Source organism: Delphinus delphis, chromosome 10, assembly GCF_949987515.2.
Source record: "Delphinus delphis chromosome 10, mDelDel1.2, whole genome shotgun sequence".
NCBI classification, from domain to species: Eukaryota; Metazoa; Chordata; class Mammalia; order Artiodactyla; family Delphinidae; genus Delphinus; species Delphinus delphis.
Window position 1 is genome coordinate 33,176,883 of NC_082692.2, and position 19,745 is coordinate 33,196,627.

Sequence of the window (19,745 nt, forward strand, 5' to 3'; positions counted from 1 at the left end):
GTGTAGATACCAGATTTATCTGTTAGCCAGTTGATGGACGTTTGGGTCGTTTCCACTTTTGTGGCTATTGTTAATAGAGCTTCTTTGAACATGTGTGAACACGTTTTTGTTGGAGCGCCTGTTTTTAGTTCTTTGGGGTTTACACCTAGGAGTAGGGTTACTGGGTCACTGATAACTTTAAGGAACTGCCACACTATTTTCTAAAGCAGCTGCACCATTTTCCATTCCTGCCGGCAGTGCAGAAGGGTTCCAATTTCTCCACATCCTCACCAGCACTTGTTATTATTTTATTATTACCAACGTAGTGGGTGCAAGGTGAAGCTTCATTCTTAACTTCCCCAGGTGGTCCCTATGGGCGCTAGAGCTATATTCAGGAGAGCTTGCCGTGCACTGGGTTAAGTGATGGTCTACGTCTCACAGAGGTATGGGACTTGGGACTCAGTCAAACAGTGCTTTCGTTGGGCTGGTGAAACCCATCAGAGGATTGGAGTTGTTAATTTGAGTGTGTTTAAGAGGTTGGGTTTTTTTTCACACATCTTACTGTCTTAGCCCATAACGAAAAACCACAGAGGATGGCTTATAAACAACAGAAATTTATTTCACACCTTTCTGGAGGCTGGATGTCCAAGATCAACATGCCAGCATGGTCGCGTTCTGTGAGGGCCCTTTCTTCCTGGTGCATTGCTAATACTTTCTCACTGTGTCCTCACGTGGCAGAAGGGGTGAGGGCGCTATCGGGATCTCTTTGATAAGGGCACTAATCCCATTCATGAGACCTCCACCCTCATGGCCTAAGCACCTCCCAGAGCCCCCACCTACTAATAGCATCACCTTTGGGGGTTAGGATTTCAGCATATGAATTGGTGGGGGAGGGACAGAACATTTAGCACGTAGCACTTACTCCCTCCCCTTTAGTAAGGGGAACTGAGAGGATAGGGACAGCTTGTTCTCAGCTTGCCCTGGAAAGGCCAGATCAGTGCAGATGACCCGTGGGAGCTCCCCCACCCCAGTGCCCCCATGGGCAAGTTACTGCAAAGCGCCTCTACCTGCGGCTTGGGGCTGGCCTGGAGGGCCTGTCCCGTCACGAACTGGCTTTGAATTCTTCTGTTTTAATAAAATTTAATGTGAAGTTTTGCACTCCACCAGATAGTATAGCTGGGCCTGATTTAATTTTTAAAATTAGGGGTTATCCCCCCAAATATTAAAGTGTATTTCAGGAACACATCAGGTTAATCCTGTGGCTCTGAGGATAAAGGTGATAAACCGGGGTTAGCGGGCAGAGGAGTGTCGGGGAGGGGGTTATCGTGGGAGTGCTTCATGAAAGGAATAGTATTCCTCTCTAACAATGAGGATTTTGTTTCCCTCTTCCGGAATTTCCTCGAATATAATCTCTGGGGTGGAAAACAACATTTAAACGATGCATTGTATCCACAAGCAAAGGGAGCAAGGTCCTACTGTAACTCCCTGGGCCACTTCAAGATTGCTCTAGGACAGAAGCCCAGCACCCGTGGCCTCCTTAGGTTCTCAGCCTTGGCCACATGTCACAACACCTGACCAGCTCTAAGCACTATTGTCTAATGGGTTTTGGTGAACCCCAAGCATCTGTGTTTTTTAAAGCTCCCCAGGTGATTTTGATGTGCAAACAAACTGCGGTGCTCACCCATGGGACACGATGGTGCAAAAAGCAGACACTTGCTCATGCCCTCAGAGAGCTTACAGTCTGACTGGGGAGGCCCCCTCGTTAATCACATAATTAATGAATTGCAACTTTGATAAGTGCTGTTGCACACTTGCGTTTCTGGAGAGTCCAAGAAGTCTCACTGAAGCTGTATTTGAAAGCTAACTAGATGTTAATGAGGGGGGAGCTAGGAGAAGAGCATCCCAGTCAGAGAGGGACCAGCATGTGCAAAAGTCCTGGGGTAAGAAAGAGCTTGGAGTGTGTGAAGACCTGAAAGACAAGCTGACTGGAGCTGTGAGCAAGGGAATAGGAGGCCTGAGGAGGTTGGAGAGTGGATGGTGGTCCGCCATCCATTGTCAGCCTATGATAAGTCTGTCTGATATGCTCTCAGTGTTTGAGCTGCTGTGATATTGGTCGAATACCCCAGCTTCTGTGTTCTGGAATAACCAGGTGCATGGAGACCTGATGAAGTGGCCACCTATCTCTCATAATGGTCTGAGCAGGAATGCCCTCTTCTAGTGCCTATAAATTATTTATTCTTTTCTCAACCTCCATGGAGGTACGAGTGGGGCATCTACAGAAGAGGAGAGATGGTTGGAGAGAGAATGGGAGTTTTCACCACATTGGAAAAGCTTCCAGGCCTCCCCATCTGTTGATAGAATGTGTCTCCCTTGAAAATTAGATCTTCTTCCGTGTCACCATCATCTCTGTACAGGAGAACTTGTTTGACAGAATGAGTGGCCCCCACGTGACTGGAGTCTAAGGTTTCTCATTGCATTGATGACCCTCCACCCTGTTTCTTAGATGTTCTTAGGTTAAATCTACAGATTTAATTCCTCTTCCTCCTCAATTTCTTCTCCTCCCCCTCCTGCTTTTCCTTCTTTAAAAAATCTGTGCCAATTTCTAATTTATTGTGGGTGGCATGGAGGGAATTCTTCACACTTCATTGGGTCCTGCTTCCCATTTCAGAAGCTCCACAGTTTGTCTCCTGTGTCCCCTCCCCTCCCCTGGCTGCCACCCTGCTGCCTGTCCAGTTTTTGTTTCAACTGCTCTGTGGCCAACAGGAACCCTTCCTCTTGGGTTTGAGCCTCTCAGTACCCATTTAAAGTGTTCATGTCTCTATAGTAGTTTTTCCCTCCCAAGACTCTTACATCTTCATTCTCCCCTTAACTCTAACAGCAGTGTGGTCTGTAAGACGTCGTTAGTCACCACTGTGTGCAGAAGGGAAACTGAGACCTAGACTGCCATGTGGTGCATGGGGCAGAGTCTGGCCTTGCCTGGTGGCTTGCTGCCTGTGGGTCCCTGGAAAATCACAGAGCCTTCCAGGGCTGTGTCCTCACTGGTCGTGTGGGAAAGACCTAAGTAAGATTTCCATGCCCATAAGGCAGTGCCGTGGTAGAGAGGAAGGGCTTTCCGGCTTCCCGTTCTGGTTCCGTCACTTAGTTCTGTGGTCTGGGACAAACCAGCAGGCCTCAGTTTCCTCACCTGTAACATGGTGATACCAACAGTGACCCCACAGGACTGCTGTGACTAATTCGGGTGCTTCTTGGGAAGACCCAGCACCAGGCCTGGCCTGTGTTTAGGCCTTCAGGGTGTGGTAGCTGTTGCGTCTCCTCTCCCTTCTGGAACTCGGCTGTTGGTCCAAGGGAACCCCAGCCGTTAGTGGTGGAACTAGAACCCAAGTCTGCTGGCTGCCGGCCCGGAGCCCCTGGGTGGAGCTCCCTGTAAGTCCTGGGGTGGCATCCAGAGAGGGTGGGCCTGGGGCCACCGAGGTGAGACTCGGTGCCCATTAGCCCTGGTGCAGGGGGACTTCCCGCTGGGAACTCTCAGCACAGTGGCAGGGGACCCATGAGGTCACACACCAAGAAACTGTGAGTCATCGGGACCCCTGCACCCCTGCAAAGCTGCCCTGCAGCCCCAGTGCCAGCTGGGAAATTGTTTCCTGGATTCCTGTTGATTTTCACATTGAGGAGGAGTATGGCTGTCCCCACACACTGCTGTGTGATAGTAATGCTGACACTTACCCAGGGCCAGCTGGGAGCCAGGAAATGTGCTCAGTGTAGGACCTGTGCTCTTGCTAATCTCACAGCAAGGAAGGCACTGCTAACTCCATTTTATGAAAGAACCAGGCCAATTGACCAGTGAGGGGCAGGGCCAGATTTGAACCCAGGTCTGCTTGGCCCCAAAGCTCATGTTCTGTGCATGAAATTGTATGACCTTCCGTCAAGTAACATTCACCACGAGGCTTCTCCAGCAGTCATTTAATAATAGAACGCTGGGCTTCCCTGGTGGCGCAGTGGTTGGGAGTCCGCCTGCCAATGCAGGGGACGCGGGTTCGTGCCCCGGTCCGGGAAGATCCCACATGCCGTGGAGCGGCTGGGCCCGTGAGCCATGGCCCCTGGGCCTGCACGTCCGGAGCCTGTGCTCCGCAACGGGAGAGACCACAACAGTGAGAGGCCCGCGTACCGCAAAAAAAAATTAAAAATAATAGAACGCTCGTTCACATCCCAAAACCCACATCCACTGTCAGTCTACGTCAGCCCTGACCAACTCATTTTCACCACTGGTCAAATTGGATTTGGCCAAGTTACCACTGTTGAAGAAAAAAATAGATGAGTCCCAAAACTTGCTATAAAATGGGAGGGAGGATAAGGTGGCCCCTGTGTCGGATGCCTCGTGCCAGCTTAGGAAGAGGGAGAATTAGCTGACATGCACCTTACTTTCCTGGTTCGCCTTAAGTAACTTCTTGGGCACTTTTGGAAAAACCTGCACATCTATAATGCATGGTCTGGATACCATCACAATGGAAGCATGCTGTGGGTCAAGAACCGATTCGGTCCTTATTGAGAGCCTCCTTTCATCGCTAGAATGTGCCGTGTTCCTTCCGTCACAGGAACTTTGCACAGCCTATTCATTGTGCTGGCAACACCTTTTCTTTCTGTCTTTTCCCTCCTGCCCCCACCCTATTTTGTTTCACTAATTTATTCTTAGGGCTCAGATTAAAGACTAATTCTTTAGGAAAGCACCACTGACCCTTTCCTGTGGCTAGATCTACCCCTGACATATGCTATTATAGCAGTAATCATACTTCTTCAGAGCACCGCTATTATAGTTATTTCTAATTTATTAATGTTGGTTTCCCCACTAGAGGATAAGCTCCATGAAGGCAGGGACCACACTGGTCTCAACTGTTGTATGCCTAGTGGTTTGCACTTGCCTGCTATATACTAGGCACTCAGTCAACAATGGATGGACCAATGAATGGTTGGATAGATGGATTGAGCTAGTTAACTTCATTTCCTTTACCTTAACTCCAGCCAATATACTCTTCTTGCAGGAAAGGGGGATTGTAATCGCCTGTTTATATGTCTCCCTTGGGTCTCTTTGAAGAAGAACCCATATTGAGGACACTAGAATCTAGCCCAGCACCTGATCTATAAAAGTTGGCTGTGTGGTCTAAGCTTAATCTTGCCCATGAGTGATTCCAAGAACTATTGCTCCTGTCGGGGAGCCTGGAGAATTATTTTCCCATGTTGAGAATAAGGATGAAACACTCATGGAAACTGAGGGAAGTCCATCCCTGCTTCCCACCTCGTGCCATGGTTTAGCTTCTTGGTAAGATCTGCTATTGAAGTTGCCAGTTACTCTGTTGACTTATTTATACACAAATAGTTATTCCTGTAACCTTCACTTAGCCAACATTCAGAGATGATAGACAATCTTGGTAACATCACAGACATCGCTTCCAAAGCATTCCCTTGCTATAGGAATGTTTATGATGTGCTTATCGCTAGAATTTCATGAGCAGCAAACTCCCAAATTGCAAATGACTTAGCATTTGAAGCAGCGAGTGAGAGTGTATGTGTGTACGCACTTAAAAAAAAAAAAAAGACTTTGAAAAGGGAATTTTTTCTTCTACAGAGACATCTTCTAGAGTTTAAAATAAGAACTACATAAAAGCTGAGAGTTTAGAGGAATGAGCACTTTCTCTTAAGCGTTCAAATGGGGGAAAATGACTTGTAATCTCTCCCTCAAGTATTAAGGCAATAGGCATTTAAAGACTTTTTTGGGAGCTGGCTGTCACAGACAAAAGATTTCTCAATTTAAAAAACATCATTTTTATAACATTAAATGGTAGGAATGAACGCCAGCAGCCCTCTTGACATTTTGGAAATGCTTTATTTTTTGAAACGTCCCAGTCCATTTTAATAGATGACACTTTTGTTCTTCCCATTCCGGGCAGTAGCTTCGGCTGGGGTTGCCATAGTTACAATTGGAAGTTCAAGGTAGAGCAGGACAGGGCTCCAGGCACAACTTCTGACCAGGTTCCCGTGAACCCAGTGTGTTGGTGCCACCACCTCAGACACCCCCCCGCCACACTTTCCCAAAGTCCCTGCTGTAACTCTCCTTCTTGGAGAGAGACTCTCTGAACAGTCTGAACTATAGTCCAGAGGGTGAATTTGACATCATTTTTATTTCCAACCACCCTCTCTGAACCAAGAGCTCAGCCAGACATCTCAGGAAGGTTGCACTCTTTACAAACGTTTCCTATAGCAATGCTTCTCAGCTGTGATTTGTGGAATGGTGCTGGTCTGCAAGCTGTTAACCGGTCCACGAGATCAGTACAGAAATTGAGAGGAAGCACTTAGAAACTCTCATGCCGATTTGACAGAGTAAGCTGTTGAATCATTAAGAAGTAGGCTTGTACTCTATGACTATTTTTGTCATTTCATTTTTCTACCAGTTCCTTTTCTTATATTTTATAAATGTGTTCATCCGTGGGCTTCCCTGGTGGCGCAGTGGTTGAGAGTCTGCCTGCCGATGCAGGGGACACGGGTGCGTGCCCCGGTCCGGGAAGATCCCACATGCTGCGGAGCGGCTGGGCCCGTGAGCCATGGCCGCTGAGCCTGCGCGCCCGGAGCCTGTGCTCCGCAACGGGAGAGGCCACAACAGTGAGAGGCCCGTGTATCGCAAAAAAAAAAAAAAAAAAAAGTGTTCATCCGTGATGGATCAGAAATTAAAAACAAAGAACTGGTCCTTCATAACAAAGAGCTTGAGAAGCCCTGTGCTGTAGCGCTTGTAAGCTGCCTCTGCTCCCTGTGGGACAGGTAGGCTGTTGAATGAACTTGGGGAAATCACAGCACTTACCAAATTATCTTGTAGTGAAACATGTGTATGTCTCTCTCTCTCTTCTCTCTCTCTCTCTCTCTCTCTCTCTCTCTCTCTCTCTCGCTAGGCTGTTGCTTGAAAGCAGGGACTGCATCTGATTCATCTTTGTAGCCTCGTTCCTTAGAGCCCTGCCTGGCACATCGGAGGGCGTGGGAAACATTCGTCCTGCGCCTGTCTGCTCCCCAATGACATGAGAGTGGCTGAGGCCAGCCTCGCGAGCTCCCGCGGCTTCTGGATAGTGTCCTTGGCAGGCTGGTGATGGAGAGCTGGGAGCAGACGATGAAGAAGTGACCTTTCTTTCTCTTTTTCCCACAGAACTAGGCCTCCTCTTCCCACCTGCCCAGCAGCATGAGAGCAGCACGACTGGCCGGCCGCAGGAGAAGCCCCCAGAGCCAGGCCCCCAACCCGACCATCTGCTGCGGAGGCCAAGGTGAGCTTGCCTCCCTTTTCCTGGAAAGTCTCGGCATTTTCATTTGAAATAATTCTCTATGCTTTTATAATCCCTTGCCATATGCTGGGAAAATGGGGTTTACTGGGACATGGGTAGACTGAAAAAGTACATGTCAGCCTAATGGGGCAAAACGTGCTCATTTCGGCTAATGGAGAGGCCGATGGTGGAGCAGAAAGGACACTGGATTGAGTTTCTGGGGACTGAAGCTCTCATTATTCCTCCACCACCTCCTGAATCTGGGACCTTGGGCAGATCTTTTGGGGATCGGGTATCCAGGGAATTTTGGATGAAGGAATCTCTGGGATAGGATAGAATTGGAAGGATGGTCCACTCATGTTCTGGGACTCCCTGGACAGTCTCCTGTCCCACACAGGGTCATAAAGGGCCTTAGAGGATAAGCCAGGCCAATTCCCGGCCAATGTTGAGCAACGAATTGTTAGAAAATTCTTCCTAATATTGAGAAATTCTTCCTCTCTGAAATTTCTATCTTCTCTCCTCTGCTCTGCCACATGGACCCACAAAGACTGGGCTTTCAAAGACTCTTCCACATGACCCTCTCTTTGGATTTGGAGATGGCTGTTGTGACTCTGATTTTCTTTTTTGTATAAATTCTCCCTGGAGACTGGCACCACTCACCTTGTCCTCTTGTCCCGTCCGTGTTAGAAAGGGCTTCATCACCTCCAGTGTTGGTCCTCAGTGCTCACTCAGCCGGTACCATCCTCAACAGAGAATCCTTCGTTCGCCGCTCATTCTTCAGGACATATTAAGAGACCCCTTTGTGACAGTCACTGTACTAGACTCTGGAGATACCTCAGTGAACAAGAAAGACAGGGTCTTTTTCTTTTTTAAGATAAAATAGGTATGGATCCTTGGAGAGAGTTTGAAATAAGCATTGAACCATTTCTGTGTGCTCCTTTTAAATATTTTATCTTTTCAACTTTTTTCTTAAATGTTTTATGAGTGCTGGAAAAAGCGTGTACTCTCTAATTATTAGATATATAGTAGTTTTTTATATATGATCATTAAAATAAGCTAGTTCATTGTGCTGTTCAAATCATCTGTAATATGTCCTTGTCTGTTTTTGTCTGACTAATCTTCTCAATAACACATTATTGAGAGACATGTTAAAAATCTCCCATTGGATTTGTCCATTTCTCCTTGTAGTGCCCAAAATTTTGCTCATGTATAAAATTTTGTATATTTTAAGGCAATGCTGTTTGGTTAGAACAGGTGTATCTTACTGATGAATTGGGATTCATTTCAACCATGTTTATATTTGTTTTTTTTCTGCTCCTTCTTTTTGGTTGAGATGTTTTTCCCTCCTCATTCCATCTTCTGTCTTCTTATTTGGAAGTTATGCGCTCTGTATCTGTTCTTTCAAATGTTAAGCCCATCTATTTTAACAGGCATACTTAACAAAGTCTAAAATTAATCAGTGTCTTTACCTGCCTCCCCCAAAACACAAGAACCATAAACTGGTTTAATTCTAACCACTACCTCTCCCAATTTATATACAATTGTTATCCTGTGTTTTCATCCTGTCCTGTTTTTTTCCCTACAATTTAGACATCATTGTTTTATATGATGTGTTTGTATCCACATTCTTATCCATATCTTTTCTCACCATTCTTTCATGAATTGGAGATCATTATCCTTCTGCCTAAAATAAACCCCTTTAGCATTATCCTTTAGTGAGAGTCTGTTGGTGGTAAACTTTCAAGTTGTTTTTGCTTTGGTTTGGTTTGGTTTTTGTTGGCTTGACACTATATTTTGCTCTCAATTTTGAAAGGTAGCTTTACTGGATATTTTCTCTTCGGTCACTGAAACCATTATTCCACTACCTCTGGCTCTGAATGTTGCTGTTGAGAAGTTGGCTGTTGGTCTTCCTTTATAAGTGACCTGGCATTTCACTCTAGTTACATTAAAGATGTTGCTGCTTTCTTTGGTGTTCTGCCACTTCTCTCTCATGTAGCTAGGTGTCAGTTTCTCTGTCTTTATTCAGTTCGGGTTTCATTGGGATTCCTAGAGCTAAAGATGAGTGTCTTTCAACAGTTCTGGAGGATTCTCACCCTTCATTCTTTGAATATTGACTCTTTCCCATTCTTTCTAATAGCTCCTTTTGGAACTCCAGTTAGACATATGGTGGACCTTCTCATTCTGTTCTCCGTATCTCATAACCTCTATTCCATATTTCTCACCTCTTTGTCCCTCTGTGCTGAACTCTGAATAATTTCTTCCAACCTGTCTTCTATTTAATTTATTCTGTGTTTCAAATGCTGTTTAATCCATCCACTGAAATTTTTTCTTTTCAGCTTCTTTATTTATCATTTCTAGAAGTTCTGGTCCATTATTTTTTAAATCTGCTTGGTGATTTTCTCTTATTTCTTGCTTATATTTGCAAACTTCTTGATTTCTTTAACATATTGAAATTGCTATTTAGAAATAGTAGAATTTCATGTCTGGTAATTGAGAATCTGAAATCTTTGCAGGTCTGATTCTGCCGTCTGTTGCTTCTGCTGGCTAGTACTCATAATGCCTTGTTTCCTTGTTGTTGTTATTTTCTTTGAGCTGTTCATTTTCCTTAGAACTTTACCTTTGTGAACTATTTGAGGTATGGCTTGAAGTTAATTTTTCCAGAGACGTTTTGCATTAACTTCTGCTAGTTGTCTGGGAGCACTCCCAATCAAAAATCACTTTAAATTCATTTTCTACCCAAAGCTTTTCTGGCTACATAAGGAGCATGAATTCAAACTGCAAATCTGTGTGAGATCCAGCTTATGGGTTCAGATTTCTACGCAGCCCAAGGTCAGGTTTCCTCGTGGTCTCCTTTTGTGTTGGGGGTCTATTTCTCATTCATTGAGGGTGGAGCCTTTTGAAGTCCCAATTTTATGAAGGAACTAAGCTTTTCCTCCTGTTTCCTGAACGCTCTGCAGCTCTCATGGGAAACTTAGAATCTGTAGGGTTTGGCAGGAACCCTCAGGGCAAAAGCCAGGTTTGCTGCTAGCTTACATCCCAAAGTTCCTGCTTTTGGTTTTGTTTTTGGTCTTCGAAGAATCCTTCCATTTATACCAGTTCAGCAGTGTGTATACAGTCTTTTTATTTTAAATTTTAAACAGCATGTTAAGTTGTTTCAGTTGGGAAGGTCAAGTAGGGTATCTGATCTGCCATATTGCCAGAAGGTCTGTTTTCTTTCTTTTCTACCATAGCCCCATGGGGCAGGAATTACTATTCCTTGTTCACAGAAGAATGAACCAAGGCTCAGAAAGGACACGTAACTGACTGCAGTCACGGGGCTAGCAGGTGATGGACCGGCAAGGAGTATATCCCTCCCCTATCCCCTTTTCCCACCTTTGCTCTCCTCAGAATAACTTAACCAATTTTGGGGGGATTAGCTTTATGCTCACAGAGGATATAAGTTCCTACCAGAATAAATAAATAGTTGGGCAGCTTTGTAAAATTTGTTTATGAATCTATTGTTTATCTTCCTCGAGAGAGGAAATGGCTTCTGCATATTTTGTGGTTTGTTTCTCCCGTGGTCCCCAGCAACCTTCCTGCTTCATTCCCACTTGGCAAAGACCTCCTGGACCTGCAGCCAGATCCCATGTGCACCTCAAGGTTGAGGACAAGACCCCAACTTCCTCTTGTCCTCATGCTCTCTCTCCTTCTTCTCCCTTCCCTTGTGCCTCTTTTCTACACCCCCCAACCCCATCCTTCCTGCTGTTAGTTTTCCTGTCTCCTGTCTGTGTGCCTTTCATCAGAGGGGAGGCCACAGAGCACAGTGGTTAGACGTTTTGAGCTTGGGGGCAGGAGAAAGAGCTGAGTTTGAACCTAGCTCTGCCTCTCACTAGCTTCGTCTCTCTGAGCTTCCATTTCTTCATCTGCAACATGGGGACCACAGGCAAAGCTGTTCACGGTTGAAATGAGATGATGTATGTATGTAAAGCTTGTAACAGGAGCTTGGAGCATCACAAGCACCCGGTCCGTGGTACTCAACACCATCATGACTAAGAACAGACCCCTTCAAGACTCGCACCCTTGTTCAGTGATGCTCTCATGCTGGCAGAGCTGGTTTATGAAATGTGATGGAAATGGAGGCAGGAGTCTAGGGTCAATGTGGGATTCCCAGCCCCGCTGGGGTGTTCTTAAAAATAATCAAAGGGAAAGCAGAACACACTGGTCTGGCCAGTGTTTGCACAGGCTATAAACCATGGGTTCTAGAAATGTTCATCCCTAGAGATGGGGCATCTCAGCATCTCAGCCCTCCCTCCAGGCTGTTCCTTCTGTCTTAGAACCATGAGAGCTCTGGAACCTCATGACATCACTCGCTGGGGAGTTGTCCCTGTGGTGCCCACAGCCCGGTCAGTGGATGGCACACCGACTCTGCTGGACATGTGTCCAGAAGGGGCAGGATGGGTGGTCTCCACTGTCCATTTGACTTCCATTCTTAAAGCTGACATGACTGCTTATAAACACACACTCCCTGCTCATAAGTAAGTGACTTTATATTACACTCAGATTTGTGTCACTTCCTGATTTGATATCTATCAGGCAACAACTTTTTTAGCACCTGCTATTTGTAGTGACTCTGGGCTTCGTACAGTGGGCAAGTGTTATGAAAAATGCAGAGTTGCTATGACCCTAAAACTACTCTGAAAAAGTCTATTCATTTAAAAAGACTTTATGACCAAGAAATGCATAAAGGATAAAACTCCTTCACAAGATTAAGTGCCAGGTATTCAGAATAGGTTTCCAGGGGGGACAGCACTGTGCCTTCGAGTGCTCAGGGAAGACTTCCTGGGGAAGGCTAGGAAGAAGACTGGGGCTGGCCCCGTGGGGCAGGTAGGGTGAGGTGGCTGGAAAAGGAACCTTGTACATTGGGGGTGTCGAAGTGGTGTGAACTGAGGTTTAGAGATGGGCATTCTCTTGAGCTAGTGAGACCCAGTGCAGTGCTTCTAGCCCCACAGATGGCCTCTGTGGTGTCTCTTCGAGAGCCACCTCCACTAGCATATCAAGTGCCCTGACAAGTCCTGCAATCATGTTTGACTGTGCTTCCCCAGGTTTCCCAACTGTGTCTGGTCATGCATGGCCCGTGAACATGGTGGTCTTGAATGGATTTGCATTTGCCTTTTTATCTCCCTGCAAATGCTACCAACTCACTTTTGTAAAACAGGGATTGACAACTTTCTTTAAAAATTCAGGCTGTGGGGATGAAAAAATTATTTCCAAATAATTTTCAAAGACAAGTCAACCACTTGTCTTCCTTTTCCAAGTGTGGCTCTAATACTTAGAAGGGTGGGGTTTTGCAGGAGCCTCAAGATTGATGCTGCTGCACTAGGGAGGGAGCTGACTCCCAAGACGATGTCCACCGACATTCTCGACCTAGCTGAGGGGCCAGGCCCAACCCCACCCCATCCCCACCCTGCGTGCAAACCTCAAAGTCTATTAACGGCCTCTCTCCAGATAATGATTCATGCTTCCTGTCCCTCCTCCTTTCTAGTTACTCAGAGCTGTGAGCCAAGATTGATTACTTACACCATCCAACTGGCCTCGCCCACGGGGAGCTCAACTCGTAGATTAAATATTCTTCATGGGCGACACCCCAGGTTGAGTTCTCCTTGTCAGCTGAGTCCTGCGCAGTGAAACAAGGGGTTGTCCCAGATGCAGATGTGGAGATGGTTTGCAGAACTAGGGAGTCGGGACACATCATGTTCGGGAGTATGTGAGGAGTGTGGGGAGCCGGGGTTACTGTGAATAGAGAAACAAGGAGGTGCCCCGGGCACGGGACTCATACACTGCCATGGCCTCATAAAATCCAACAGAAATAGGTTCTAAGCTCAGTCTTTAGATGCTTCTCTGGAGACTGACTCTCTGTTCCTTCTTGCTGTTAGGTGGTCCTGTTTCTCAAACCATTTTCATAATCTTTATTACACTCGTCATATAGATTATTCTATTTTTAAAAAATTAAAACACTCTAACTGAGCTTAAGTCTGCCCCGATAACCTCCCCGACTCACTCAGTTCCTTTTCCAAAATACCGCAGAACCGAGACGGACATCCAGGTGTCCTGATTCCCAGTGTTCTTTCCCCCCAGGGGACCAGGGTCCTTAGGGCTCGGCTGTCAGTGGTGGAAAACCATACTGCCTCAGTATCCTGCCTCAAGGTTGCTGGGTGTCCCAGAGACAGGCAGGGTCTGGGAGGTTCATCCAGCTAAGCCCTCGCTGGTCAGAGCCAGAGGGACCTCCTTGCAGTCCGTCAGGTCCAGCCTCCTCATTCTGCAGATGCTGAGTCTGAGATGCAGGGAGAGGAAGTCATTTGCCCAACAAGGTCGCAGGGCCAGTCTCCTTTTCTGTTTGGCCCGGGTTATCTTTATATTGGGTTTGCATTTCCTGAATACGCAGCAACTGGGTAGGGGGTGGAGGGCAGGGGAAGTGGGCTTAGAAGAGCCCCGTCTGAGAATGTTTAAATTTCCTGTGAGTGTCCCATGAAGAGGGAGATAATCTATGTGCACATGATCCAGAGGAGAGGGGGAGGCTTGGTTTAGGTCCAGAAGATGGAGAGCGGAGGGGGAGAAGCAGGAGGGCAAATGGGAGCAATTCAGAGACGTTTTTGTGACGTTTTTATAGGTGAGATAGAAATAAATAGAGGCTTGTTTCTTTGCATTTCCTTGTTGCCTTCTTGTTTGCGCTTTTGGAGAACACTCAAGTCACGTGGAGGCTCTTGTTTTAGTCGTGGTCCTTTGTGGTTCTGGGGGGTACCTCTGGCCGAGGACCAGAGACCTCTGCTCTTGTCTCCCTCAGGTTGGCTTCTTCCTGGCACATGTGGTCCTTTGGAAATCTCTTCCCCCCTCAGAGCGTCCATAGCTTAGCTCAAAATGGGAGTACAGCCTCCTGCTGGGCTGCCTCACAGAAAGACAGTGGGTATGAGGGTGCCCCCCACATGTTAAGGGTTGGCTTCATCTTCTCCCTAACTTCTGGGAGGCTGGCACGGACACTGAGTGGTTCGGAGCTTCCACCAGGAAGGGTCTCGTTTGCCCGTCAGATCAGGCGGCAGATGTGGGCACCAAGGCCGCCCCAGGCTTGCCTTGGTACAGCCTTGCCAGACAGTGTGCCCCACGTTCCTTAAAGGGGGCCGTTGTTTAAGCAGGCCAGGAGGCTGTAACTGAAAGTAAGGAAACGGCAGATATAGACAGAGTTACTGCCAATTTCCTGGAGTCTGGGAGCTGGGGGCCCCCTTGCAACAGGAAGGGAAGTAGATTATTTCCTTATCTGGTATCATGGAGGGAATGAAATGTCTCTTTCCGGGTAACTGGGGCAGCACCTTTCAACTTCTCGCTTTAATCATAACCACAAATATTCCTAACCTTTAGGTGGCCACTCAAGAATTACATCTCTTTCCCTCTCCTGGGGTCTTGAGCAGCTTGAGAGCCAGACCCCAGAGAGCAGAACACCCCCTTCATTACCAGTAACCACACTAGAGAGCTTGGCCTGACTCATGGCCACACTGAGTCCCTCTTAGGCACCTCCAAGTCTCACTGACCCATGGAGATCCACAGGCCTCTCTCGCAGGGACCCACCTGCCCCAGAAAGCAAGTCTGCCCCATGAGCATGTCACATGGGCATCTGTATCCTCCTGCTTCTTCCTCTGCCTGATGAACAGTATGCTAAACGCACATCAGCCTTTCCACGGTGATGCTGGATCTTTAGGGATAAAGGAGAATGTCCTCTGATGCAGTGGTGCTTTCAGGAGGGTGTCAGGGAGGGCCCACACGACTGTGGGTTTTCTCTCTTCCTTCCTGTGTCCACTTCTAGCCATTTCTGCCCCTGAGCACCGTGCTGCTCACTGAAACAAAGGGAGGGCTGAAGGTTGCCCAGGAAACAAATAACCAAATGTATTCAATCATGACTGAGTCATTGAGCCTTGATGTCAACTGTACTCAAGTCAAAACAAACCAACAGAAACCCCACCCAGGCGGTGAGACTTTGTGAGTTCTCCCTGGACACCACGCATGTCCTGAACATTCTCCTGTTTAATCTTCACCAAAAACCTGGAATAATTAGGTGGTGTTATTCCTCTTTGACAGATGTCAATACTTAGGCTCCAAAAAACCCAAAAAAGATTAGATCAGCCTGCCCGGTTCTCACTTTGCCAGTGGAACATTATGATTTGAACTCTGGTCTTCTGACTCCAGAGCCCAGTACTTTGGGTGTTTCTGTGAGGAAAACGCCTGCCACGTAATCCATGTGTTTCTCTCCAATGAGAAAAGTTCCTGATGAGTTCAAGAAAAGAAAATTTCCAGAGCGCTGAAGCTAGCCCTTTAAACCTGGAAAGAGAAAGGGTTTTTGGTATAAAGTGCATCAGATTCTTTCTCAGACTTCCAAGTTCACGGCTATATGCTAGAGGGTTGGAGGCTGCCTGCAGCTGATGGCCAGGACGTGTCTATACCAGGGTATAAGCCAGCTCTCCTTGACCCTTCAGAACATGGAGAGCGCTGCAGGGGTCCAACTAGGGGGAAGTAGCTTCATGCTACTCAGATCTGCGATGGGTGAATGAAGGACACCGCACGGTATCAGAGAAGCCTCATCCTGGCATCAGAGGGCTGGAGGTTTAACCCTTCGTCACAATTGTGTGGCCTTGAGTGCATCGTCCCCTGCATGTGAATTTCCTCATCTTTCAAATGGAGAAAACAATTCTGACCTCACCGGCTTGTTGTGGGGACAAAGTAAGATAGTGGGTGTCGGTGCTTTGTCCAGTGCTTTCCAGAATGTTACTGTCGGCCATGAGAACAAGCACCCCCTCCCATGAACTCCTCAATGTCCCTACCAGAGACTCCACGTGGGCCAGAGGATTCGTGGCTGTGGCCCCGGGGGACGGGTCTGCTGTGAGCTCCACTGACATCAGGCAGACACACCCACGGCCGCCAGGGCGGGTCACTCTCCATGTCAGCACTGACCTCCTCGTGCCAGGGCTGTTGGAGAGAAGGAGCCATGAGCTTCTCCCTCTTCTGCTCAGGAAAAGGAAAGAGAACAAAAAGAAAGGGGGAAAAAAAGAAAAATTGATTTTCTTTAACCTGTGGCTTTTTTCCCTTTCTCCCCTCCTTGTTATGAGTGGGATTGCCACTTAACTTTTTTATAATTAAAAAAAAAAAGATGTTCTGGGTGAGGGAACGTAATATTCAGACATGTTGAGCTGACAGCTGATGGGCGTGTTGTCAATACATCATCACCACAAATCATGTGGCAAGGGTTGGTGGGGAGGAGATTTGTGTGTACGTGTGTGCGCGCACACACACTTGAATGATTTTAAGTGAAGGTCCCATGACCCCTATGGAAAGCAGCTCCTGTGGAAGGTTAGCCAGGGAGATGGTCAGCCCTTAGGGTAGGAATGGGAAGTGGGCTTCCATTGTGAATTGAGTGGGGGGGGTCTTCTCCATGTGAGCCTGTGGAAGCAAAAGGTCTCCCCTTCCTCTCTCTTTCTCTCCCTCTTTTGTGTCCTTAGCACCCAGTGGGTGGCCTGTATTATGCTGACCACAGTAGACAGAGTTGATGAGGCACTCCTTGGAAGAGGTCTCAGTTTGATGGTGGATGCGGATAAAGCAGCTGGGACCAGTGCTCTAAGGGGTGTAATAAAGACACGCAACCTGAGTCCTGCCATTCTCACTTGCCCTCCAGGCATTCTTCCTCCCATCCCTGCCTTCACTTACTGCCTGTGTCAGGGGACTCACCAACCTCTCTTGAGCCTTGGAGCCCTCAGTCCAGCTGCCTCTGTGACAGCTCCAGTGAAACAGCTTTCGTGGTGCTCCGTCTTCACAGATGCGAATCTAGGCATCATCTTGACACTCCTCCCTCCCACACACCCCTGGCCATCTCATCACTAAGTCCTATTAGCTTCACCCCCACATGCCCCTCCATCACCACCCACATCCAAGCTGCCTGGCCTGGACCATCGCTAAGTCGAGTCCCGCTCCCCGTATCCTCACTCACCCTCCTCCAGTCTGTTCTGACCAGGGGTCCACAAACTATGGTCCATGGGCCAAACCCAGCCACTGCCTGATTTTGTAGAGCCCGTGAGCTAAACATGGCTTGTGCATGTAAACATTTGATGATACGCGGCACTGACTTTGAACCCAATTAAGCAAAACGTTATCCCTCTAAAAAATAAGTCCATTCTTCTCATTAGTAGATCTATTTACATTAAATTGTACTCGATTACTATTATATTTTGAGTTGCCTCAAAAAGTTTGCAGAAATTTGTTTTTTCTCTTACTCTGTAAGCGTCTACATCATAGCCTCGATTTTGCTTCCTGGCTGTGAACCCTGCAATATATACTTTCTGGCCCTTTACAGAAAACGTTTGCTGACCTCTGGTCTATCCTGTGGCCTTTTCAACATGGAAATCTGATCAGTCACACATGCTTGTACATGCACACACACACACACACACACACACATACATCATACATCACATACACACATCCAAACACTTGAATCGTTCCCCATTGCTCTTGGTATAAAGATAAAACTCCTTACCTTCAAGAACCTGGGGTGGTCTGGCCCCTGCCCCCTCTCCATTTTCATTGCCATGCGCCTATCCTGGCCACTCTGGCCTTCTCTTAGTTCCTGTGTCCACCGTGTTCCCACCTGCCACAGGGCCTTTGCCTGTGTTATCCTTGAATTTATCTGGGAGGCAGCTTTCCACGCTCTATTTTCCTTATTTAAGTGCTTCTCATCCTGCAGATTGCAGTATCACTGTGACTTCCACAGAGGATCCTTCCCTGACCTTTCTGCTGAGCCCTCTATTATAACCACTCATCGCAGTCATAGATTTGTCATTGTCTGACGCTCCCCCCACCCCAGACGGCAAGCCCCTGACACCACAAGAGCTGACACCATGTCATACAACCCCCTCGTGGTGTCCCCTGGTACATAGTGGGCACTCAGTAAATACCTCGTTACACTGAATGGCTGAGAATCAAGGAAGCCTTCATAAAAGATAAGTTTGAACAGGAACTAGCAGGTTGAGAAGATGGAGAATGGGAAAAAGGGGGTTTTAGGCAGAGGGACCAGTATTCTGGAGATTCTGTGTGGCTCCATGGGGGGGGGGGCGCTCAGAGTGTATACGGGTGAATGGTTGGGTAAATCATTGGAAAGGGAGGTGAGACCAAATCATGAGGGGCTCCCTGTGCCAGCCTGAGCTCTTTGGATGCTTCTCCTGTGGGCAGAGGACACGTGGGTGGTTTGAAGCAGAAGGGTGGCGTGGACAGAGCTGCTGAGTGGACAGTAGACTGGAGGGGGCAGGACCAGCTGTAAAGGGCTCTTCCATGGACCAGGCAGTGGGGATGAGAGGAGATGGTCAGGGAATGCTATAGAGGAGGCGGCAACAGGAATTGATAGCCTACTGCAAGTGGGGGAGGTGAGCTCTTGGGGGTCCCATGTTTCTCCAGTATTTAAGATGAGTGAAGAGAGAGGAGTTAGAGCACAGGTGGAGGGATGGACATTTGTTTGAGGGTCAGGAAGTGGAGGTGGTAAATACCTGTAGTCCCCCGGTGTTCTCTGTGAAGGAGATTAGAGTTATCTGCTGAGACAGACACTTTTTGGGTTCAAGTCATAGGCTTTGGCCTCTTCCCCCATTGGCACGCAGTGGGTTCTACATGCCCCCTAAACTGTTGGGGGGTTCAGCTCGGCCAGGAGCAGCTGGGGGCTCGGGCTGGCGGTTTCTATCCCAAACAGCTCCTCTGGGGGTTAAACAGGCACGTAAAAGAGATCTTAGAGATCTGCCTTTCCTCATTCTTTTCCTAAAATGTGATGTCTAGATGTCAGCTTTGTCAGAAATCCTACCTTGAAGGCCTTTGGAAAAAAGAGTTCCACTCATGTCCGAAAATGTTCACCGAGGCCCTACACCACCCAGCTCTGCTCTGAGCACCATGGGGAATCCAACTCTTGGCCCCCAGAGGGTCTGTGCCTGACCTGAAGACACATAACTAACACATGAAATGCACAGAGACGGAATTCCCTGGCGGTCCAGTGGTTAAGACTCAGTGCTTTCACTTCTTTGGGCCCGGGTTCTATCCCTCTTCGGGGAAGTAAGATCCCGCAAGCGATGCAACGCAACAACAACAACAAAAAAGCAGAAATGCACAGAGAACAGTGCAGGAAGGTGTCATTCAGCGACATCATGACTTTTGTTTTCTTTTTTTTTTTAACATCTTTATTGGAGTATAATTGCTTTACGATGATGTGTTAGTTTCTGCTGTATAACAAAGTGAATTAGCTATACATATACATATATCCCTATATCTCTTCCCTCTTGCATCTCCCTCCCTCCCACCCTCCCTATCCCACCTCTCTAGGTTGTCACAAAGCACCGAGCTGATATCCCTGTGCTATGCGGCTGCTTCCTACTAGCTATCGATTTTACATTTGGTAGTGTATATATGTCCATGCCACTCTCT

General features: G+C 47.5%; 1 protein-coding gene across 1 annotated transcript in view; it reads left to right on the top strand.

The window, feature by feature from the left end:
- Nucleotides 1-19,745, top strand: part of TRERF1 (transcriptional regulating factor 1) — a 199,383-nt gene that overhangs the window by 128,885 nt on the left and 50,753 nt on the right. The window contains exon 4 of the mRNA XM_060021271.1: nt 7,163-7,277. The gene's annotated coding sequence lies outside the window, so the exon portion shown is untranslated. The remainder of the gene's footprint in view (nt 1-7,162; nt 7,278-19,745) is intronic.